Here is a 25,539-nt window from a genome sequence, read left to right on the forward strand (position 1 = left end):
GTCCACACTGAATCCAAGAGGATGATCAAGAAAGAGGTTGGAAGGGCATTGTAGGGATAGAGGGCATTATATGCAAAGATGAAGAAGTGAGAGGGCACAGTGCATAAAAGCAGCTACCCTTGCTCACATTCTTTAGGTCTCAGCTACACCTTATCTGCCTTAGGTTTAACAGAGCCTTTATATGGTCTCACAACTTCCTGTACTTACCCCATTTTTTTTTTTTTAAGAGATGAGATATTATTCTGCCACCCAGGCTGGAGTGCAGTGATGTGATTATAGCACACTGCAGACTCGAACTCCTGGGCTCGTGTGACTTATCCCATCTCACCACACTCCATTGTTATTCATTCAACTTTCTGTTCTCTACTAGACCCTGAAAGGGGTCATGTCTGTGTAATTGTCCTCTATACCTGGTGCCTGGTCCAGTGCCTGGAACATAGTAGATGGTAGTAAGTGTTCATGAAATGTGTAAGTGAGTGAGTGGTTTATTATTATTTTAATAATTGATGGCATTTGGATCTGCTTGTTCCTACACTGGTAAGAATAATAGCTTCCGGCCGGGCGCGGTGGCTCAAGCCTGTAATCCCAGCACTTTGGGAGGCCGAGACGGGCGGATCACGAGGTCGGGAGATCGAGACCATCCTGGTTAACACGGTGAAAGCCCGTCTCTACTAAAAAATACAAAAAAAAAAAACTAGCCGGGCGAAGTGGCGGGTGCCTGTAGTCCCAGCTACTCGGGAGGCTGAGGCCGGAGAATGGCGTGAACCCGGGAGGCGGAGCTTGCAGTGAGCTGAGATCCGGCCACTGCACTCCAGCCTGGGCGACAGAGCGAGACTCCGTCTCAAAAAAAAAAAAAAAAAAAAAAAAAGAATAATAGCTTCCATGGCCCTGATAAGAGTTCTCATAAAATAGTCTTAAAATGTGAGCATTAAAACTGAGACTTGTGGATTCTGAGTTCTGAGAAGTTTTTGACTCTGATACGACCAAATGTTTTGAATAGAATTTTCTTGAACATAATTATATGTTTTCATATAATGTGCAATTCCAGAGCTGGAAGAGACCTTAACAGTCATCAAAAGTCTTATTTGTTGGATGAATCTTTGTGTCTTAGAGGACTGTGTTTGCTCACTACATTCTTTGAAAGATTAATCTCATACGCATAAAGCCCCAGGTTAGGTGACTTTGATATTTCTTCTAGTTTTATGATTTTTGAAAATTTAAATTAAATGATTAATAGATTATTTTATTGATATTAGTCAGAAATTAATTTTATGTCTGTCCTGTTATATGTGATGTGCCAATCACAGTCCATGGGAGTTGGGACAAGATTTTGCTAGATACCACTACCATGCATTTTTCACTTGAAGTTTTAAATAAGCATCCTATATTGAAATGAATTAATGAAAAGATATTTTTGGATAGAGTCGTATAATAGTACCCGCTGCTCATTATCATCAGTATTGTAATTTGCAAATATAAAACATAACAAATATTGAAAGTCTAAAATGTTTAACTTGAAGAAAAAGAATATAATAGTGAAAGTATAATGATGCCTCCTGATGAAATTCAGTCAGAATTCTATTTGTGATTTTAAGTACAGAATTCTATTTGTGATTTTAAGTACGTTTTGTACCTTTTGTGATTTTAAGTACCTTTTGTGATTTTAAGTACCGTTTTTTATTTTAAGTACCGATTTTTGTTTAAATACAGCATGGTTGCCTATTGGGCCTTTAAAAATCTCTAAGGCATATCTAAATATTTCCTCATAGTATGTCACAAGTCCATGTTATGCAATCTTTCTAAACTTTCGAAATTTTTTTACCCTTACAAGTTTGAAACCTCTTAATTTAATGTATTTCTTACAATGTCATCTAGACAGAATAGTTTTATTGATCAATACTTTATTTTTAGCTCACTTAACTTTCCTCGAGTTAAAAATTATTTTTAAAAGTGGAAATCACTCTTTCATTTATTATAAAAATATTATTTTCCATTTTTTACCTTACCAGTAATATACAGAAGATACTTCCCATTGGAAAACTTTTTTTGAGCAATTTATGGTAGATTACACAGATTATAACCTAAGATTTCTGCTTTGTGGAAGAAATTATGGGGCAATAGAGTCATGATAGCTGTAATAAGAATTGCAAAAATGCTCCCACTTCATTTTTTATGTAGTATAATCATCAAGGATAGCATTTTCCTTTATATAAAGAAATGTCATATTCCTATAAGTTCTTTATTGTCATTAAGAATTAAATGTTTAAAGATAAGCTGTGATTGTGTATTATATGTTAGAAATGGAACAATCTTTATCATTAACTGACATCTCAAAGAATTTTGTGTTTTCCATGCAATCATCTTACATGATAGGTAGGAGGCATATTTCTTTAATTTAAGGGAACAAAGTAGATGAGTGTCCTCAGCCATTATAAAGTATGCATGGTTGGGACATCCCTGGGAAGGAAATGGAAATAATATTTATGGAGAAGGTTTTTTTGAGCTTTTGCTGTTTGAAATAGAATTACGGACTGGAAAAGATCTTTAGAAAATATCTGGTCCGTGTTTCTCCTTATACAGAGAAGGGGACTTGAGCTTCATGAAGTTTAGGGACTTGCCCAGAGCTGTACATGATTAATGAGCCTGCAGAAGATGTGGGGATACCACTTGTGTCTTCTGCTTCTCAGAGTTATGAATGTGCTTTGCACAATGTCATACTGATCTCTCAGACTCTTCAATCCTGAAGAAACTTAACCGGATGTGAAAAGCAAATTCTTTTGGTGTGAATCCATTTAAAAAGATATTCCATTTGTTTTGCAGTTTTGTAACGTGCAGATTTATTGACTTCAGAAAATTAAGGAATTAGTTAAGCTCCCAAAATATTTTTAATAAATTAAATATATTCATAATGTAAGCAATTGAATTAGTTTAGGAAACTTTATCTATCTAAGTTCACCAGAATCCCATGCTCCTCTCATTAAAAAAGCAGGTTGAGGCTGTTCTGTCAGGCTGTGCATTGTGTTTTTCTTCTCCGAATGCTCAGGAGATTGGCATTACTCTGCAGTAGTGTCACAGCCCGCAGTCATTTAATGCCTCTTCTTGTGAGGCCAGGATTCCACGCCCAAGTGCATTTAGTAGGTCAGTACAGTAATTTTAAATGTCTTTCTTTCAATCTTTTGCCATCTTCAATTATACCTTTCCACCCTACTATTTGTGTAATTTTCTTCTGTCTGAAGTCTCTTTACTGTTATTCTCTATTGCACAGCATGACAAATTACCCATCAAGCCATATCTTTTCAGCCCAGAAATGCGCAATAACACGGAGTCATGGCATTATCGCATGTTGTGCACTTTATTTCCTCACAGTTCATTCAAGTGTGTCACTTTATTTTCCTGGCTTCCTTTTGTCATCTTGGAGATTAACCATTTTATCCTTCCTAAACTTTAGAAACAATTAGAATTTCATTACAGTGGAAGCTGAGAGTGAATGCTTGCTCAGTACTATATGGAGTATACTTTTCATATCATCAGTGGCAAAATTAAAGTCATGAATCCTGAGTCTTTTTCAAAGGAGAGACTTTAGAGGTTATTATACAGCTGAGTAACCCTGGCTCTGGGCAAGAGAATTATTTGAGGCTGTGGTCACCAAACACATTAACCGTAAGAAACCATTTAGTCTGACATTGAGTACCTCATTCTTATATTCTCCTGGGAATTATGAAACTCTCTGGGACCCATGTGTTCTGTACACGAAATCTTTTTTATTCCCCTCTTAGCTTTAGCTAAATACCAATTGTATGCAATGAGATACAATAGACATTGCAAGTATGTGCTAGAAAATCAATTGGTATTGATGCTCTAATCAGCAAGGCTGCAGCTGGTATGTAGACACACCACTGGAAATGGTGATTAAGATCGTATTCAAAAGCATTTAAAAAAAAAAAAACCCACAACGTTTAGATCACTGTCCAGATAGATTGCTGTTTTGCTGGGATAGTAGATGATTTGGGAATCTAGTGGTACTTCTAGATGCTGCTAGATTAATTTATAAGATTTTAAAATAACACTCTATTTTATGTGTTAAATTTATAATATATTTTTATTTATATACTTATAGGGTATAGGACAGTTATTGTTCATAAACAAACAAGCAAAAGTTCAAAGCTCCTTTGATGCAGCCAACTTACCAGCCTGCCAGATACTGAATATAAGCTGAATACACAAGAAAAGGTCAAAAAAGAAAAGCAGTGTGGTGACTGTTGAGAACACAGTTGGTGAAGAGATTGAGAAGGCAGAGAGAAGAGAGAGACAGTGACAGAGAGACTGTCAGAGGGGAGAAGAGAAAAGGAGGAAAGGAATGGCAATGAGTTTAAAATGATCAGGAGGAGAAAAGCCAGTAAGAATTATTATATGTCAAGGAAGTTTTCAGAAATTAAAGAAATAGGACAATGAGTGTATGAGGCAGGGTTTCCTACTCGTGAGCTAGTGATTAACTAAAAATACTAGCTAAAAAGTTCTTTCAGAAAAAAACTAAGAATGAAAAGAGGCTTAAACTAGAAAAGGTAGTTGTGTTCATAAAACTATTTTCTAATTTAGATCCATTTTCCTGTCAATACCTTTAAGTTGTACTGAAAATATACTGATTGAAAGTTCAACCATTATGCAGCCATTTGTCACTTAACAATAGGGTTACATTCAGAGAAATGCATTATTAGCTATTTTGATGCTGTGCAAAATCATAAAGTGGACTTCCACACACCTTGATGGTGTAGCCTACTACACACCTAGGCTGTATGCCTGTTGCTCCTAGGCTGTAAGCCTGTACAGCATGTGACTGTACTGAGTACTGTAGGTAATTGGAACATAATGGTAAATATTTGTGTATCTAAACATAGAAAAGACACAGTAAAAATACAGTATAAAAGATTTTAAAAATGGTACATTATTTCCTCACAATTCATACAAGTGTGCACTTTATTTTCCTGGCTTCCTTTTGTCACTGTGGAGAGTAACCATTTTATCCTTCCTAAACTTTAGAAACAATTAGAATTTAATTATAATGGAAGCTGTGCTTCCACTATAATGTGCAGGGCGCTTAACCATGAACAGAGCTTGCAGGACTGAAAGTTGCTCTGGGTGAGTCAGTGAGCGAGTGGTGAGTTAATGTGAAGATCTAGGTCGTTACTATACACTACTGTAGACTTTAGAAACACTGTAAACTTAGGCTACTCTACATTTATAGCAAATATTTTTCTTCTCTTAATAATAAATTAACCTTAGCATACAATACTTTTTTACCTTATAAACTTTTTATTTTTAAATTTTGACTCTTATGATAGACTTAGCTTAAAACAAGCACATTGTACAGCTATGCAAAATATTTTTCTTTATATCCTTATTCTCTACTTTTTGCCTATTAAAATTTTTACTTTTAAAATTCTTCTATTAAAAACTAAGACACAAACACTCACATTAGCCTAGGCTAACACAGGATCAGGATCATCAATATCACTGTCTTTCACCTCCACATCTGTCCCAGTGGAAGGTCTTCAGGGGCAGTAACACGTACAGAGCTGTCATCTCCTACGATAACAGTGCCTTCTTTTGGAATACCTCCTGATGAACCTGTCAGAGGCTGTTTTATAGTTAACTTCTTTTTTATATATAAATAGAAAGGGTGCACTCTAAAATAGCAGTAAAAGTATAGTATCATAAATATGTAAACCAGTAACATATTCATTATCGTTATCAAGTATTATGTACTGTACATAATTGTATGTGCTAGACTTTTATATGACTGGCAGCGCAGTAGGTGTGTTTACACCAACATCACCACAAACACGTGAGTGATGTGTTGTGCTAACATTACGACGGCTACGACCTCACTAAGTGATAAGAATTTTCAACTCCATTATAATCTTACGAGACCACCGTCATTATGTGGCTCATGATTGTACATAGTTTTCCATTCTTAGTATTTTTATAAGTAGGAAATATGCTGGATGTTTAAAATAAATGTAGGTACAGAGAGGTCTACATATCTTTGACATACAGCTAAGCTCTAGTCTAGAATTATCAAAGCACAACTGGAAGATGAGAGAACAAAACTATAGAATGTGAGTGTCTTTTATAAATAGTGACCATCACAGAAAAGGCAGGCTATTGATATTATCTTAAGCTTAGGGTTTTATGAAGGCAAGTTTCTATTGAGAGGAGCAAAAATTTGGCACTGGAAGCATTTAACAGTAGATTTTTAAACCATAAAACACAGCATACCTTACCATGTATGATTTTAAATAGCAGTCAGAGGATTTTTTTAAGAGAAAGTGAGGAAACTCTGGGAAAGAGGAAATAGCAACAAAAATTAAAAACTGCAGAAAACTTACTAATTTTTAAACTACTTTTAACTGTAGTTTTCTATGTGCTCTTCACAAATTACTCAAAGATAAACCAGGACAGGAATTATTAAAGCCTTTTTCATAGATGGGGAAAATAAGACTCAGTAAAAAAGAGACTTAGTTAAAGTCACATAACCTAGTGGACCGAGTAGTATTAGAACTGAGGTCTCTAGAACTCTGCTGTCCAATATGGTAGCCACTAGCCCCACGGTGCTATTGAGCACTTGAAATGTGCCTAGTTCTGAGATGCACTGTAAGTGTAAGATATGCACTAGATTTCAAATATTTAGTACAAGGAAAAAGGAATGTAAAATATCTCATAAATACTTTTTATATTGATTACATTATATTGTGGATATATTGGGTTAAGTATTATTGAAATCAGTTTCATCTGTTTATAGTTACTTTTTTTTTTTTTTCTGAGGTGGAGCTTCACTCTTGTTACTCAAGCTGGAGTACAATGGTGTGATCTCAGCTCACTGCAACCTCCACCTCCTGGGTTCAAGCAATTCTCCTGCCTCAGCCTCCCGAGTAGCCAGGATTACAGGTGTGGGCCACCACTCCCGGCTAATTTTTTGTATTTTTAGTAGAAACGGGGTTTCACCATGTTAGCCAGGCTGGTCTCAAACTCCTGACCTCAGGTGATCTGCCCACCTCGGCCTCCCAAAGTGCTGGGATTACAGGCGTGAGCCACCATGCCTGGCTTCTATTTACTTTTTAATATGGCTACTAGAAAAACGGAAATTACTAATGTAGCTTGCATCATACTTCTATTGCTACTATAGGCACCTCATTCAGTATTTTTCCAGAAAAATAAAGGGAAGAAAGAAAGGAGGGAAAAACTGGTTATTATGGTGTTTGAAGCAAAATATTAATCCTCAGTTAGAGTGTGCCTCAGTTTTATCTACCATTTAAAAAATTCCGTTCCATAAAAAAAATCTTTTAGTACCTAATATTTATAAGGGTGGTCCAAAACATTATGTTGAGCATTGCTTTGATGAGAGGGGAAAAGGATCCTAACAGAAGGAAAGAATACCTTTTCTGGGATTCTTGAACTGTATTTACTTGGAGGGAAGCATAAAAAAGAAAGATTCTCTCTTAGACTTTGAAGGATCTCTTTTAAAGGAACCATAATTAGTGTGGATGTGCAGAACCTGAGACTTTCTTGGCTGGGCTAGGATACTGGTGTCAGGCATCTATGGGCATTTTGGCATGTGCAAGGAGGGGGCATTCATGGTCCGTTATAAGCACATCCAAACTAATCCCACCCACCCACATGAAGGAGGACCTTGGCTGAGGACACATGAATGAAACACATTAAGGAGTAGCTATATGAAAAACACAGCACGAAGTAAGGATAAGTATGAATAGTGTTAAAAAAGTAATGAACCATGAGATCTCTATAATGGTCTTTTAATAGATACACTGTTGAATAACACTGATGTGCACTAGGTTAGTTATAACTGACTACAACTGATTTCATGAGCTTTATGGCCAATGAGCATCTAGTTCTTAAAGAAAGGAATGAACCTACTGCTGTCACTTAGAACACCCTCTACTAATTACTGCTACAGATTCGAGTCTCTGAAAATATTAATATTTTTACAACAGTTTTCAAAACTTAGAGAGCAACAAAGGAAAATTGAACGACTCTAGCAATTCTTCAAGGTTTGAGCCCAAGGAGAAAAACATATTTATGTGATATCTGAAATGAAATTCCACGTTGAAAATTCTAGATCTATTTGAAATCTGTCATTTTAAAATTAATCACTGTTTTCCTTTAATACAGTCTGTGTAAAGAATCCCAATTCACTTCTGAACAGTTCTCCTGCCTTCCCAGATACATGGAAATTCACTACTGTTGCTGACAAACAAAATGCCACAAGATTTGTCATACAAATCACATTATAAGAGGTTCCAAAAACTTGACAACGTTGACAGTTGTTTTCAGCAAATGGCTGCTTTACTCTGTACTGTCAATGTTGATGTCCTTGTGCACATGTAAAAGAGCAATGTGATTAAGGCAAGCTTGTCCACGCTATATCTGAGCCAAGTTTTCCGTCTCCGCGTGGCACTGAAAGATTGCTCAGCTGTTGCAGATAAGGCAGGAATAGCTAGCAGATTTCTGCCATTTAAAAAAAAAAAAAAAACATTCTCTGGGCATGCATTTCTGTAGGAATTTACCAACATCTGCTGCTGACCTAAAGTTTTCTATAGAAGTGGCATATTTAATTTATATAAGTAATTCACAATGGTATTGGTCAAGACTGATTTCCTTAGGAAATAATGAATTGCATTCACCAAGAAAAGATGGGTTGAAATTTAATAACATTTATAGTCTCTAAATTGTTATTGGAGCTTCAGGCATCATACTTGTTTGGACTATCCTAAATTTATTTTCTGCATGTTCTCTAAATTATATTTCAGCAGAGAAACTTTTTAGAAAAAAGAATAAAGAGCTAAGAGATTTTGATGATTCCACAGAAGGCCTACACTTCACACTTATCTTTTTTTTTATAGGCTCTTTGAAAAATGTTTGATTTTTGGAAGCTAATTTATTCTGTAAGAATTTTGTAGTTAAATTTCAGTGTGATTTAAAATTGTCATATGTGCTATCCTCAAAAGAACATACAGGATTTAGGTATTTCCTATAGTCAAGGTAACTTTTGATAACCTCGGATTCCTTTTTTAATTGGACATCAGTTTATTTACCATCTTAATGACCATTTTTCATTTTAGAAATTTGTTCTCTGTCTATATCAGTTTTTAATTGTTTCTTTTGAAATATGATGCTCCTCAGGTAAAAATACAAAAGTTAGTTCTGGCAATTCAAACCAGCCTCGTGGTAATGCATTTGTTATTTGATTCATCTATTCTTACTCTTGGTCACCTTCTAGTACAGCTGCATGCATTAAGTGTCTGACTTGTCTTTGAAAATCTTAAGCCACATTCTTTGGAACAGTTGCTTCAAGTTGGTTGAAATTCTCTGTGGCACTTTTTTCCATACACAGGAGCCAACAGCCACCATAGCAGACACATTGTTTCCAAGAACTTAGGCATGGTTCATGATTTCTGAATCTCAACAATTTCTTGTAGGAATTGGAATGCCATGTAAGGTGTCAGAAACCTTTGTGCTGTAAATTATAATTTTAAAAGTATACATTTGTACTGTAAAGTTAATTTGGCATATGTAATTTTAAAATATTTTCATTTTTGTAACTAGCAGAAGAACACAGTTTGAAAACCTACTAATAAAAAATTTAACCCAATGGCCATGAGCAAGTAATTATCTTAAAGTATTAGATAAAAAATTCTTTTAGGAAAATTTCAGGATGAAAAGAGAGTTGAACTAGAAAAGCTGATTGCTTTTATAAAACAACTCTTTATTGTCTAATCTAGGCTCACATTTTCCTGTGAACACCTTTAGGTTGTACTAAAAATACAGCAATTGAAAGTTCAAATTTTAAGTCTCAAATTACTGCCTTTCAGATCCATTGAGGCATCTAAAAAATGGGTCAAGGTAACAATGCATAATTTGAAAAGTTAGCAAAAAGTTGCTGGTGAAGAAAAATGAAAATCTATATAATTGTGATAACCTTTAACTCCTGTCTTATTTCCATTGTTCCATTAACATTTTAGGAAACAAAAATTCTTGTGAAACGTTTGCCACAGCTTGCTTCTTTATTTTTACATAGTCAAGGGAGAAGAAAGGAGAAATTTCGCATAGAGTGTTTGGACCCTCTGATTAAGCAACTGATTAAAAAAACATGAGTGTTTATTTAAAAAGTCAGAGTAAATACAGAAAAGCGAAATGTATGTCAATAGATAAGAGCATGCAGATAGGAAAAACATGGATATGCTTTGTTTTTCAGCTGCCAGTTTTCATTTTCACAAATTTTTATTTTGTAAACTTTCCTTAGAGTTATATTGATAATGACATTTTGCTCTTGATAACAGCTTATAGACTGGAAAAAGACAATAATGTATGATTTATGACATTGGTGAAGTTCTGGTCTTAGCCCTATTTTAAATTTTAATTTTGGGTTTAATTCCAAAAGTGTGTAATCTGTCTAGAGCTCAGATCTTCTCACTACCAATATCTTCCCAAGGCTTTGGTTTAATCAATTGATAGACAAAGGCAAACAGTGTGGGGAAAATAAAACCACTATTTGGGTGTATAGTTTAAAAAGAAATTTCTTTTCTTGAGTATATCCAATAATCATGCTTTTAATAAACATTTTGAGTTTACCCCCTGACACAATAGTTTTCAAGAAGTAAGGATAAGTTGTTCCTCGTGGACTCCCAGGAAATATCAGAAATATATTATGTAACTATTAGTTTGGTAAAAACATAATTGCTATTTTTGCCATTACTTTCCATGGTAAAAAACTGCAAATATGTTTGCACCAACCTAATAGCTCAAATAAGTGTACTTCTCTTTATCCTATTATTCTGCAAAACCATAAAACTCCAATTTGCAAGGTGACTAGATTTACTGGAGAGTGTGATGGCTTCTCACTTGCTTTTGAACTTTCTCATGATACTGAGAATTTCCTGAGACAAAAGTGATGCTATCAATCATACAATAAATACTTACATGAAAGTTTTATTGTATATTCCTGGGATGTGCACGGTGAAATCTCTTTTACTGAATATTTCTAGAGTTGGGAAACATTTTACTGGTTGGTTGTTTTCTATTTCATTTGGCTATGCTGCAAAGTACTAGTTGGCATATGGCAATTAAATCAGGTTTAAAATAAATAGTCTCCTGTGGACAGGAGAGTCTTTCTCTCCAGTGACCGAATCTTCTAGAAGAAGTTCAAGGCCCTTCTGCTCTGACTGCATTACTGGGAAATGGTAATGTGTAAGGACTTATACAAGAAGTGCAGGTAGAAAGTAACTAACTGGTGTGAGATGGTATCTCATTGTGGTTTTGATTTGCATTTCTCTGATGGCCAGTGATGATGAGCATTTTTTCATGTGTCTGTTGGCTGTATGAATGTCTTCTTTTGAGAAATGTCTGTTCATATCCTTTGCCCACTTTTTGATGGGGTTGTTTGTTTTTTTCTTGTAAATTTGTTTGAGTTCTTTGTAGGTTCTGGATATTAGCCCTTTGTCAGATGAGTAGATTGCATGCAGCTGGAAACCATCATTCTTAGCAAACTATCACAAGAACAGAAAACCAAACACCGCATGTTCTCACTCATAGGTGGGAACTGAACAATGAGATCACTTGGACTCAGGAAGGGGAACATCACACACCGGGGCCTATCATGGGGAGGGGGGAGGGGGGAGGGATTGCATTGGGAGTTATACCTGATGTAAATGACGAGTTGATGGGTGCAGCAGACCAACATGGCACAAGTATACATATGTAACAAACCTGCACGTTATGCACATGTACCCTACAACTTAATGTATGATAATAATAAATAAATTAAAAAAAAAAAGAAAGTAACTAACTACAATGGAAGATTAAAAAATTGAATATTTCATTCTTTTGACAAGGTTATCAGTTATGATTAAGAAGCTACGATGGCCTGATGTCCCCTACAAGATTAAGTCTAGATTTCTCAATGTGGCACATAAAGACTTCTTGCACTGCCTACTTTTCAGACTCTTCCACACTATTTCTTCATAGCTGTACCAAGCTATGAAATACCACATACTAATCATGTTATGACCATAGCTGGAATGTCTTCCATCAGAAAATCATCTCAGTTTTATCTGCCTTAGGAACATGTATTAAATCTTTCAAAATAGGTTTCAAATGGCATATCTTTGGTGAAATACCCCCCTGAACATCCAAGGACATTAGTAGGTCTTTCACTTTATTCCTGTTTTTGGCATTTATGCATACTGTGTTACACCGTATAGTACTTAAAGATATGCTTATCTCCCAAGCTAGGCTGTGAGCCTTTTGAGTGTAGGGATTATATCGAATCCATTTGTGTATTCCTTGGACCTTGCATAGTGCCTGGTTTGTGATAGGGTGCGATGTCAATGTTTGTTAAAGGAGATGTAACTTTGTAGAATATCTGTGCCCCAGCTTCAGTCATTATGGAGAGTCCACCTGTCATCAGAATTTCTTGTATTGGGCATGTTGAGAAATCTATCTACAAATGAAATACTCTTCATGCATATCATCGACATTCAAGAGCCCTTACAAGGTTCATTTACCTTAAATGATGTATTTATCTTCATGTGCAGTTTAGTTTGTGGGGCTAGAATAATTGCTTTTAGCATCACACTTAATATAGAAAAGCTAATTTGGGTCCACTGCGACTTATAAAGAAGTAGCAGAACCATATGCCCACCATTTTTATTTAAAAGTATTTCATGCAATTCAGAACTAAAGTTGGTAGAGAAAATTAACAACAAAGCCTAAAATACTAATACCTCATATAACAAGTGGTCAGTTTCAAACATGACGCTATAGCTAGGAATCAAGAAATAATGAGAAGAGCCTAAAAATGCAAAGGAAAAATAGTTCACAATATCAATAATGGTAAAAGAGCCCTTCATTCTTCTACCCAGACAGAGCCTATTCTTATTCTACATGTAGTTCTAACAGGCTTTTGTTTGTTTCCATGTTTTTAGAAAATTAAAGGGGTGAATTACTCAAATTTGCAATCACAGATTACAGATTCAGGCAAATGAAAGAAACAAGACATGATAGCTGATAATATAATTTTAGAAAGTCCAAGAAAATACTATTAAAAAATAGATCAAAAGGCTTAGATCGTGGGATTATTTCAGTATAGTTCTACCTAGTCTGGCCTTATCTCCAAATTAAGGGCCAATTCTTTCAGACATTTCTTGCCTCTTTCTCTACCCCATTAGACCATTTATCTGAAGAGAGACCCATTTGTCTCTCTTCTCTCAAGATTCCTTTCCTGGAACTTGTTCTGTTAAATACATACCATCCTATTTCTCAAACTCTTAGTGCGGCCTTTAGAGGTGAGCATACCTGAAGATCCAAGCACAGGGTAAAAATATGAATTTAGCATCTGGGTACATCACTAATATCTCCCTGCACACACACACACACACACACACACACACACACACACATTATACATATATATAAAAACTCCTGCTTCTGACTCCCTGGAGCTCTACTAGTTCCCCGTGGAGCTCCCAGACAAGCTCAGTCTTCACCTGCAATGCAGACACCGCCAATACCTGCCCTGCCAGGCCACTGGATGTGCCAGGTCTCAGGGCACAGTCATTCCCATCTGGCATCTTCCACTGCTGACAGATTCTGACAACTTGACTGGAAATTTGAGGTGATAACTTTTGGAAACTCTGGATTTTGTAGCTGGCTCATTGGAAATCTCCAAAGAAATTCCCAGACTGACAATGGATTTGGAAGCTTGAGGAACGGCAAATATTACCACAAAAACTGTAGAATTTTCACAGAAGTATTGTCCTATAGACCATGAACTGCAATGGAGACAATCTCCCTTATCCAGTGAATGATTCTCCCCTAAAATGCCATATTGTGACTTTCTTTACTTGTGTCATTGGTTGTCATTACCTTCCACAGGCAAAGTTCTTCAAGGTTGAGCCTGTGTCTCTGTACTGCTCTGCTATCCAAGATAAGAGTATGTCTGGGGCTCCTGGGGCTTTAGTGTGTATAGCATTGCTTTCCTGACATGAATTTTGAACTACTAGTGTTACCACTTTCCACTTTGTGATAATTTATTACTCTAGTCCATGCTTGTGTTTTAGATCAAGCTCTCATGGTACAATTCAGGCACTTTTATGTGCATTCCTACTTGCTTAGATAAAATTACAACACATGGCTTCATAAGTACGATCTGTAGGTTCATGAGGAAAGGCTTACTTCCCACCATCTCTCTCACCCGTCTCAGTGAATTGGGTAACTCTAACAATTCTCTGCCATTCATCTTGGTGGCAAACATCATCTCCAAGATCCCGTAATTTCCACTGCCAGGGCTGTCACAACTATGCTGACTATATGGCCATCACTGAGGACCAGTTTAAGGCCCTTTGAAAATTAAACATTATTTTCATTATTTGTCAACTGTTTAAAATTATTCTATTTGCTCTTTGGAGCCTTGAGAGCTTGTAGTCTTCAGTGAAAATACCTCAATAATACCTAAATGTTATGATTTCTCCAGCTCTTATTTTATTCGATGAAAATAGGTGATTTTATCACCAATGAGTTCTAAAGTTTCTTTCAGTTCCTCTGATTCTTTATTTTATATAGTTTTCTGTTTAAAACAAGTCTCAGGATGTTCGGTTCTGTTTCTCATTTGAGCAGTGGTGCCAAAGGGATGGCTTCTGTCTCTGAGGTCATCAGTTCGGTTGCAGTTTTTATAGGGGGAGCTGATCACACCAAGATAACCATTTGGTAATTTTTTTTGGCACGAGTCTAAGATTTAATTTTTTTTAGCTGAGCATATGGCATTGTACCTAGGTTTTCTTGGCTTTCTTTTTATTGTATTTTTAGATTTTTACAGACACTGACACCTTTAAGAGGGGTGGGTAATACACTCGCTAATGTTTCTTATTGTATTTCTGAAAACCTGTGTCAGAGAATACTCTGTCTCGAACTGGGAAGATGTGAGATTCTTAATTTTAAAGAACTCCATTAATATTGGTAGGTATTTTTTTCAAGTCAGAGTAACTCAGAATTTCTCTAATGCATGTGTGACATCTAATATACATTCAGAAAAATGAAAAATCAGTATTTAAGATGGATTTTTTGGAAAAAATTCAGCAAAAATGAATTACCTTTATAAAAAATTACTCATTTCATTGGCATGAAGTAAAATGTGTCATAAATAATAAGTACTCTCTTATACCATTTTATTGATTTAAATAAAAAGGAGATAGTTTAAGGAATCAATCCACCAAATAGGTACCTCATACATAGAAATTATGGAACCTGCATCTCTTAAAAATGTAATCGAGTAGAATGAAAAAGAAAAATAAAGTGTTAACAAATGAATATATTGCATAAAATTACTGGTAAGACTGGTAAATTCTAATTAATAAAATCTTCATAATGATTCTTCAACAAATGAATATTTACTAAATACCTGTAAAGTTGGAGTAGTCAGTATGACTTCTTAAACTGTCAAAGATATGAGAAAATATGGATGCTTTTTTTTTATAATATGTATGCTTTGAATAAGTGCACAGAATCAGGCTTGCTATTTTGAAGAGTTAATAGTTTTGTAGGAAAACACAGTCACAAGAAATGCCCATTGAGGCACATATTAAAACTCTTAACTGAAATTAATAATGTTTTTAAGACAAACTCCTTTCTGTGCTTTAACTATGGTGAAAGTCAATTATGTGCAAGCATTAACTCTAAAAAAAACTTCTTCAGAGTGTCTGGTGCATAACGTGAAGTAAAGCTGCATGTTTTCCAGTCTGATGGCAGTAATGCAGGTTCCCTAGAAAGAAGACAAGGAACAAGTTTTCAAAGAAGTGAGCTTTTGCCTGCAGTGGCTGAGATGACTCACTCATGTCACAGGGGATAATTTCACTGCAACCATTGAGAATTTTGTTATTTTCCTTCTGGGAGAAGGAATAGATGGGTTTATTTTAAGTACGGGGCAAAGGGATTGTTAGTGGGAATTCTACACAAAACTACACAAGATGTGAGCTAGACAAGAATCGTTCATATTCTTAAGATAAGTTACTTCAAAATATGAGTATAATTACCCCTAAAATGTCACTTTGAGTTGCTTTATTTTTATTTTAATTTATTTTATTTTTTATTTTGCTTTTTTTTTTCCTTTGAAGGTAAAGGAAACACTTAAAATAATGACTGGGGTTACTGGTATTTATAGCCAGAGTTGTCCAGCAATGCCTCTTTTCATCTTCAAACAAACAGATGACCATACGTAAAATAACCATTGTATAGTCTGAGTACTTTAAATCTGGCTTTTATGTTTGGAATGCACCTAATATCACCTACAAAGATCAGCGCTGCTATCCTCAAGCTCCTGCTTTGCTTGAGAGTCCACAGAAGACACAGAAAACTAGGCTGCATCCTGTGCGCCTGCCTTCCTGTCAAGCAACTTACCTCAGGCTAATGCACGCAGAGATAGGTCAGATTGTGTCAGGGTTCTATGCAAACTGCCCAAGATCACTTGGGACCCCACTGGCAGTACTGAAAGGCATTGCTGAGTTTACAGTCTCCTAAATAGTTCCAACCTGTTGTTGAGAGTCAAGCCACGATGTAGAAAGAATCGCCTCACTTTCCCAGGGCTGCTTTGCAGAGCGAGTGGCCACTAGCTCTCCTTTCCTATGACCCCAGTGCTGTTTAGGTTTGCTCTCCAGAAGAACACATAGATACATTTGCAGCTGGTGGGGGCACTGCTTTACTGCCTACTGTGGAATGCATGCCAAATAAAAACCATCGTGAGTTGAAATAGGCAATCTTATTTGCTTTTTAGGTTACTCGGATGTTCAAACATGCATAATCAACCATCGATATGAGAAATTCTCCTTTAAGCTCTTAGTGTATTACAACCCATGACTTTTCAACTCAGGGAATGATACTCATTTCTCTGTCTGTTCCACACAGCACAACTTCTTCTTTATTGCATTTAGAATGCTGTAACTGAAAGGCAATAAGGAAAGGCAATATCATCGAGTGGTTCACATTACGCTGAATTTTATTGTAGTCTGGCATTGTGAGTGAACCTTTGGAATCCTTGAAAGCAGCATAAAGGCAGAGCCTGCTTCTAATGGACTGAAGAAAAATATTCTGACATAGTGATAAGTGAGGTGACTTCTAGAAATCATGACTTGAAACATTTTCTGAACAAGTACTGTTTCAGTTGTCCCAATGCACGGAGTGGTATTGAAACAGCCTGCTATAGGCCAGAACCACTTAATTTTTTTTCCCTAAGGGCAGAACTTCATTTTTAAAGTTATAGAATGATCCACAACTCCAAATTCCAGCTAAAATTTCTTTTCTTCCATTCTCCTCCAATTATTCTCTCAAGCTATTATATCAAAGGTATTAGAATTTAGGTGCTATTATCATATTTACATTAATATGTTTATTTTCCAATTGTAAAATGGACACATAAGAGATTTTTATAATTATCAAATGTCTAATTTTTAAACAATAAGTCATTTTATTGTCTTCATTCTTCTCTGCGTTTGAAGGATATGGAGTTGTGTATTCTTAAGGTTTGGATTGTTTTAGGGAACTAGAATAGATGTATTTTTCACCTCCTATGAGAATTTCAGGATCAGTAATAAAGGGCCAATCAACACAGGGACATCTCCCTGCATATTATGGTTCAAATCAGAAATGAACACTTTTTAAATATGACTGAGAGTCACAGATTTTTACAGGATGTCAGGAAAACAATCTCCCCCCTTTATTAACACAAACAGAAACTATTTTTTCCTCTTTTCTCTCCTCTCTACCACTGCCATGTTCCTGTTCTACACTTTTCCCCAACTAACCTCTTCTGTTGTTGTGCCTGGCACATAGTAGGTGCAGAGCAAATATTTGTGTGTGTGAATTAATGAAGGAAGGACGTTCAGGATACAAGAACTGCTTGGTTCACTTGAGTCAGCTGGCTGTTGGTAGTGTGTTCGGTGTATAAACTGGATACGTTGTTGACAACTTTTTTTGCTCTTTGTGTGCATAAGCTAAGAATAAACAGCACTGAAGGGAAGGGAGTGCTTCATTCATCGGGGGATTACACCATCATAAACTTACCAAAGTGTACCACACAGAGCCAGTGATCACAGAAGACAGGCAACCCAGGCCCTGTCATTAAATATAGAAGCCTGTCTTCACTGTTTTTATCCAGACAGACTCTCTGTGTTTTGGAAATTTCCACCACACTTCTTTTGAGTTGCTCCTTTTCTCAAGATACCAAGACTATTGCTTTACAAAAGTAGACTTGGTCTGGGAATCTGGTAAAATGAAGGCTATACATTTCCTCATCCCCCGCAGAACGTTCAGTATTTCTTGCTGACTTTTATGTCCCTGTCTTTCATTTTGTTTTTGTTTTATGGTTGAGATTTTTTGAGTCTCTATTCTATGAAAAGTGGCTTCTTCTAAGTGAAAGTACTTAATAATAAGAGAGTGCTCAGTTTGCAGTCAAGACTGCAGGGAGACTAGACACTCTGACATTCTGTTTTAAGAGTTGAGGTCCATGACTAAACAACTCCTCTTTCTCTAAACCAAATAAAAGTCTTATCATCTCATGTATGTATCTTTAATCGGACACCAATCATACATGGAACATTAAGGAGAATAGGTAAAGTTACCTATGGTTTGCCAGAAATATTTCACACCCAAAGGCTCAATACTTTCACCTGTGAATCATTTTGTGTGTGTATGTGAGAGGTAGGAATAGTCAGGTAACATCTTTGTTTTGGGTTATTTAAAGGATATACCATTTAATCTTTCATACAGTACTGAAAATATTCATAACAGTTTTCTAGTTTAAAGGTGCTTTAATATTTAATGCAGTATTTTAATTACATTTAAAAATATGTTTTAAAAACAAAATGTTTAAAAATTTTTAAAAATTTTATTTGATAGCTTTTAATATTACTAAGAATATACTAAAATAAGAAAATGGGTGAGAATAATGGTGAAGCCATAGCAAAGGCAGAGATGTGTCCCTTCTGCAGAAGTGACAACAGGACAAGCAGGCTGTGAAGACTTAGCCTTCTGAACAATTTTGGCATCCCTGAATGATCTCTAATGTCCATTAGGCTTGTGTTACAGATGCTTGTTTTCCGTACTTTTCTGTAAGGCCTTACAGTAATTTAAAGTAACCAGAATATGTTTCAATTCCTTGTTACCTGAAAAAGTCAAACATACTCATGTTATACAGGTAAAATAGAATAGTACATTATGTGAAAGTTATTTGTAAACTGTCAAATTGTGTTCAAATATGAGGTAAGGTCTGAGAAGCTTAGGATGTAAATTAGTTTCAAAACTTAACTTTTCAAGGGAAAATTTATTTGGTAATTAACTCGAATTTTAGTTGCAATATGTATTCCTTGACTTTTTGAAGTAGCCTAGAGGTTGTCAGAACTTGCAGATTACAATAGTTCTTTACTTACTTGAATATTGATCTGGTAATACTGAATACTGACAATTTAAACTCTTTGGCAGAAAGTGCTCTTATAAAACTTCTAGAAAATGTATTATTTTTAAAATTTTTATTACGTGTTTATTGTGCACAACATGATGTGTGTGTGTGTTTTGAGACGGAGTCTTGCTCTGTCGCCCAGGCTGGAGTGCAGGGGCATGATCTCAGCTCACTGCAACCTCTGCCTCCTGGGTTCAAGCAATTCTCTGCCTCAGCCTCCCAAGTAGCTGGGATTACAGATGCCTGCCACCATGTCTGGCTAATTTTTGTATTTTTAGTAGAGACAGAGTTTCACCATCTTGCCCAGACTGGTCTTGAACTCTTTACCTTGTGATCCACCCACCTCAGGCTCCCAAAGTGATAGGATTACAGGCATGAGCCACCGTGACCAGCCCACAACATGATGTTTTGAAGTATACGTACACTGTGGGATACTTAAGTCCAGCTAATTAACAAATGTGTTACCTCACATAGACATCATTTTTGTACTGAGAACGCTTAACATTCACCATCTTTTCATTTTTAAAGAATGCAATCTATCGTCATTAACTATAGTCACCATACTGTACAATAGATCTCTTCAACTTATTTCTCCTATCTAATTGTAATTATGCATCCTTTCATCCACAGTCGTGTTGATTATTATTTAGCATAAATTGTTAACAAAGATCTCTTTTTCTATTTTAGAACAAATTGGAAGAATGTGAAATGTTATTAGACACAGGCACAGCATAGCAATAGAAACATCTTAACTAAGAACCTGGAACTGATAGAGAAAGCAACCAACTTAAAGGGCAGACAAGACACATGGTTATAATACAGCAGTAGGTATTCACAGTGATGACACAAAACAAAATAATTACATTTTCATTCTAAAACCAATTTTTAAGGGGGCAAGGGCATTTATTTTATAAATAATTTAATAAAAAATGTAAAATTAAAGTGTTTAGTTGTTTATGTACTCAACAAATATTTATTTGGAAAATACTTGTCTGGGGCACATCTCGTTAATGAGGTGATCCTGTGTTTAGAACTGAAGGCAGTCCTCATCCATTCTCTCAAAAGGTGACCTTCTTTGTTCTTCTTATAGCTCACCACACTTAATTTTCAGAGGTTTTGACATAAATCAAAAACATTCTTTGGTAGATTGTATTGTATTAAAACACTTGTCAAAACTATAAGCATTGATATCTGGAATATCTGGGAAAATGTACAATAAAGACATTTCTTCTGGTCTTCCTCTGATGGTAATATGTTCACTATTATACTGATGATGTAAGCTATGCATGTAAACCTATGCAGGTGAAATTCTGCTAAAGCCAATCCCACCACAAAACAACAACGAAAATCCCCAAATGGCATCTGAAGATCATGGGAATTCTAAGAATGTGATGAAAATGTTTTTAATAATATATTGAAAAACAATTTAATGTGTAAATAATATTTTATAGTAAATGCTTCGTTTTATTCCTTCCATATACTTGTTTGTTTAGTGTCTGAAGGTTGAGAAAGGAACTAGAATTGGCCTAAGGAGGCCCTCAGCCACCCATCATGTGACAGTATGGCCAGGAGGACTTACTCTCTGCTCTCCTCCTCTTGACATGCCTCAAACACACCAGTCATTTGCACTTGGGAAATCAACCCTCAATACCAAATTACTCCTGCCAACAAAATAGCCCAATCAGCGTGCAAAGCTGGTAGCAAGCTGGGAGAGGCCATGAGAGTGATGCTCACATGGCTCCCTCTGTTTCCGTTTCCCCAGGTCTGGGCACACACTGTCAGTGGCCCCTAACTTAGAAAGAGGCTTGATTTAAACCATTTCATTTTCTGCTCTCAGACTGGGAATTTATTTAATATGAATGTCATCATTATACCAAAACTCATCTGTATTCTAGCAAAAATTTGGATGATCTATGAAGAATACTGGAAGGAGAATCTACCCGTGAACCCCAAAATACTAGACCACTGCATACTCAGTTCTGCAATTTTGTCATTTTAATGGACTCTTCAGAGTGCCAAATCACCAGTTCTACTGACTATACAAAAATTGGCCATCAAGATGTCTGCCTCCAATAAATTGATGCTGTTACTTCAAGTTATCCACTTTGGGCTTAGAGACTGAAGGCCAAAAAGCAAGCAATTTTTATGGTAAAAAAGTGCATCAGGAGGGCAACTACATACAAAGTTACCCTCCCAGTTTGACCCGTCCTTAGGTTTTTATTGCCTGAACTGGCACCAAAGAAACTCCTTGAAAATAACACATTCCTTGTCCATTCAGTGGTTAATGATGCTTAAAAAAAATCACAGTTTGTGACTGTGACCTAAATTATGCCAGAAGCTGTAAAACCATGGTTTCTTTAAATTCAAATATGACCCACATGCTTTAAAACCACTACACTGACCCTATAGTACTGTTGCTGAGTGTGCGTGTCCTCACATAAACACACACACACACACACACACTCCCCACTTGGCATTAAATGACTCGATAAAAGAAATGGTATTTTTCAGACTTCCATGTTTAAAAAAAAGGCTCATGAAAGAGATGTAAGTGAGCTTTAAGCCAAACATTTGTTTGGCTTTGCTGCAGCAGGCTGCAGGAATGTAAACTTTTTTTTTTTTTTTTTTTTTTTTTCAATGACTTCAGCTCCTAATTTGAAAGCTAGGATTTTTAGGAGTGAGCAAGAGACTATATTTGGCCAAAAAATTCTGCTGGCTTTCCTTAGCCAATCTGCACATTCAAAACAATACTTCTTTATCAAAAAAACAATAGTCTGTTTTATTCACAGCACATGTAGAAGTTGGAACATCGACTAAATTCCACTTTCTTCTCTCTCAGTGTGTCTGTAACCAGCTAATGAGCTGCAACAGAGCCTGGCCTTCATTTTCAGCAAATTAAGTTCATCCCTCATAGGAATTGTGGTCTGGATGTGGCACCGCTCCTAGGTATGGGTGGGATTTGTTTCTTCTACCAGTTGTAGGTTAGCCACATGGGTACGTGCTGTCGCACCACACAACAACATTTTCTCTATAATAACCAGTCTAAGTAGCCTTTTACCCCACAAAAGTAGATCCCATTTAATTTACTTTGTGTTTATAGCACTCCCTCTCAAACCGCACCATTGGCACAGACTAATATTTGTACAACTTTTTATTTTAAACTATTTATTTGGAGTTGAGACTTCAGTAGCACTCCCTGTCAGATTCATTGAGCATGCTTAAATTCAGGATACTGAAAATGTAAATTGGGAAGAGTGATGTATGTTCTTGGGATTCTTTTCTCCCGTGCATGGACGCCCACACAACTCTCACTGTAGTAAAGGGAGGTTGCACATGTGTTGATAACATTCGTATTACTGCTGGTAGGAAACTGAACATTGATGGGCGATTTTAAGAGACTGCTTTTGCCTATTGTGTTTCCACATTCCTTTGCCAATATAGTTGGTGAAATTAGTTATGCATTATGGATCTAAAAACCTCTCATCCAAAAGTGTCAATGTTGTAAAAGATTTCTTTTCATACACAAAGAAATGTTACTTTACTCCATTATTTTAATGGAAGTCGTTAGTCAAATACACTTTTGCCACAGAAAGAAAGGGAAAAATATTCTTAATTTTGTATCTGACCTCTGCTTTGGGGCCTTACTTTAGGTTACATTTTCCTTAAATAAGGCTTTTCTGTTTTTTGAAGTGAATGATGGGATGTTAACTTTAAATGGACATTTAACCACATAAAATATAGTGGCCAATGGTTCATTTTTCTACTCAGGGTAGACACTTTATTCAGTTAATAATATTTAAACCTCATTTTCTATGAGATCTGTCTATTGTTCTTAAATCTGATACTATTTTGTGATTTAAAATGAGTGTTGGGTTAACTTTGTTTACAAGTAAGGTATTTATCAGACCTTTGATTCTCTTTTACTTTCTTCTTTTGGTGAACATCTATCCATTTCCAAGACCCACTTATATGTTATCTCACCAAGGAAAATTTTTCCATCTTCCCAAAGGAGAACAGAACCCCATTGTATTGGAATAAGTTTTTTGAGATATGAACCAAAGCTACTGTCTTCCTAATATTCTTGTAACCTCTGCCCCGCCTCTGCATTCAGGAAACCAGAATACCTTAGAGAGGGACAGCAAAGGAAAACAAAAGACAATAAAGGAATCGATGTCTTTGTTTTGTAACTCAAAGTTAAAGTTCAAAATTAGAAAACAGATTTGAAGGCATAACGAGTCAATTTCTGTTGTGCCTTCCAAAGAAGAGAGTTGAGAAAGAAAGAAGAGGGCTTAGATGCTTTTGGGTATCTGCAAAAAGACCCAGACAATGCCTGGAATAGTAAAGAAGCAGAGAACTTTCAGGGAGTAAGGGAACAGTGTCTAAGGTGGAGCAGGACCTGGGGAAGTCTTGCTTCTCCGCTGAGGAAGATGGACCTAGACCAGTGCAGAAGGGATGGCAGCTTCCCCGTGGAGCAGTGAGGACAGATGATGACATGAAGACTGGACTGCTCATTCTCACCTTCCCTTCATAGTCCCTGGCACTTTTTAAGCTCCTTGGAAATTAGAGAGAATCCAGGAGAAAGGGGGATAGAAGGAGACCTTATTTCTGTTACAATGTGAATGGGAGCTTCAAATTGAAAATAAAATGTTATGGAAAAAGTGAAAAAATATATATATATTTTGCACATCTTAGCTTGGTGGCTTCAGGTTTCTGTACATCAAAGGAAGACATTGTGCCTTCCTCATTGTCATACTCTGGTATTGGAGACTGTGCAACATATATAGTAGGTATGCAATAAACAGCTGTTAACAGAATGAATCAATACTTTGTAGAGTACTGCCAACTACTCCAGAGCTTTGATCTGGCTCCTCTGGAAAAAAAAGAAAAAAGAGTCCTGCTTTATTTGTGTCTGTTGCATGCCAGCTTGGCCTGTTTACTCCTGTGGTTTCCTGTATTCCAAAACAATGCAACGTTGCTTGAAATTACACTTGAGCATTTTCTAGAGCATTTCTTCTGTCCATCCTACTTGCAGTGACTCCACTTCAGTTCCTTGTATGCCAGCTGCTGCAATAGCTTGCTGTCACTAAACATGTACATGTGTCCACCCCAGAGGAATTAAGTGGGACCACATCAATGCTAGGGAACTGGCTGTCTTCCAGAACTGCACTCTGGGTCATTCTGTCTTGTGCTTCGGTGAAGTCTTTTCCCCCATTGCCTTCCAGTGTGGAGAGGGATAGGGCACAGTCTACAAAGCAGAAACAGAATGCCCAGTGTGTGGGTGGAAAACTTCCCCTTTCCCTCGTGAGTAGAGGAGACCGATTCAGAGAATGTTCCACTTATTCATGCCCTTCTAGTGTAATTTTTCCTCAATAGTTTCTCTTTCTGTCACCTATAAACCAGAGGGGATAGCCACTGGCATACTACGTTGTGTAGAATGAGGGGGACTGTTCTGTTTCCTCCTTCAGCTCTTGTAAAGCACCTGCCATTTCCCTGACGCACCATTTAAACTTCAGTGTTCACATCTTGTAAGTCAAACTTGTGTCATCCAAAAGGTTCTCATACACATTCAAATGTTAATAAATGCCAATATCTTGTTCATGACCTTACACATAGGTCTGAAATATTTAAGAAAATGTAAACTACACTCCTTTTTACCTCCACTCTTCTCTCATATATCGGTTCATATACTTCTTGTTTCAAGTAGCAGAGAACCCAATTCCCACAGACTTAATGGGCATGTAGGGGCCTTGTAACTGGAAGGTGGTGTGGTGTAGGTGGCTCTGTTGTGTCAAGAAAGCATGATTGTTTTTTGTCTCTTCACTCTGACTTCCAGAGCCTCCTTCACAGTCGCGAGATGACTTCCAGCAGCTGACACAAGGATTACCCTTTGCTTTTTGTTCGTATCCTATAGACACATGGTATGGTAACTACTAAGGGACCTTCCTTCTCAGAGCCCTCTGGAAATATATATATTATTCAAATATATATAATATATAATGTATTAAATACAATATTTAATATAT

At 36.4% G+C, this 25,539-nt stretch overlaps 1 long non-coding RNA gene across 1 annotated transcript in view; it reads left to right on the plus strand.

The window, feature by feature from the left end:
- LOC112625787 overlaps nucleotides 1-20,754 on the plus strand; it is a 53,814-nt gene extending 33,060 nt beyond the window's left edge. The window contains exon 4 of the long non-coding RNA XR_003119779.1: nucleotides 20,204-20,754. This is a non-coding gene — a long non-coding RNA (uncharacterized LOC112625787). The remainder of the gene's footprint in view (nucleotides 1-20,203) is intronic.
- Nucleotides 20,755-25,539: the final 4,785 nt, after the last annotated feature.

Source organism: Theropithecus gelada, chromosome 6 (genome assembly GCF_003255815.1).
Source record: "Theropithecus gelada isolate Dixy chromosome 6, Tgel_1.0, whole genome shotgun sequence".
Taxonomy (NCBI): domain Eukaryota; kingdom Metazoa; phylum Chordata; class Mammalia; order Primates; family Cercopithecidae; genus Theropithecus; species Theropithecus gelada.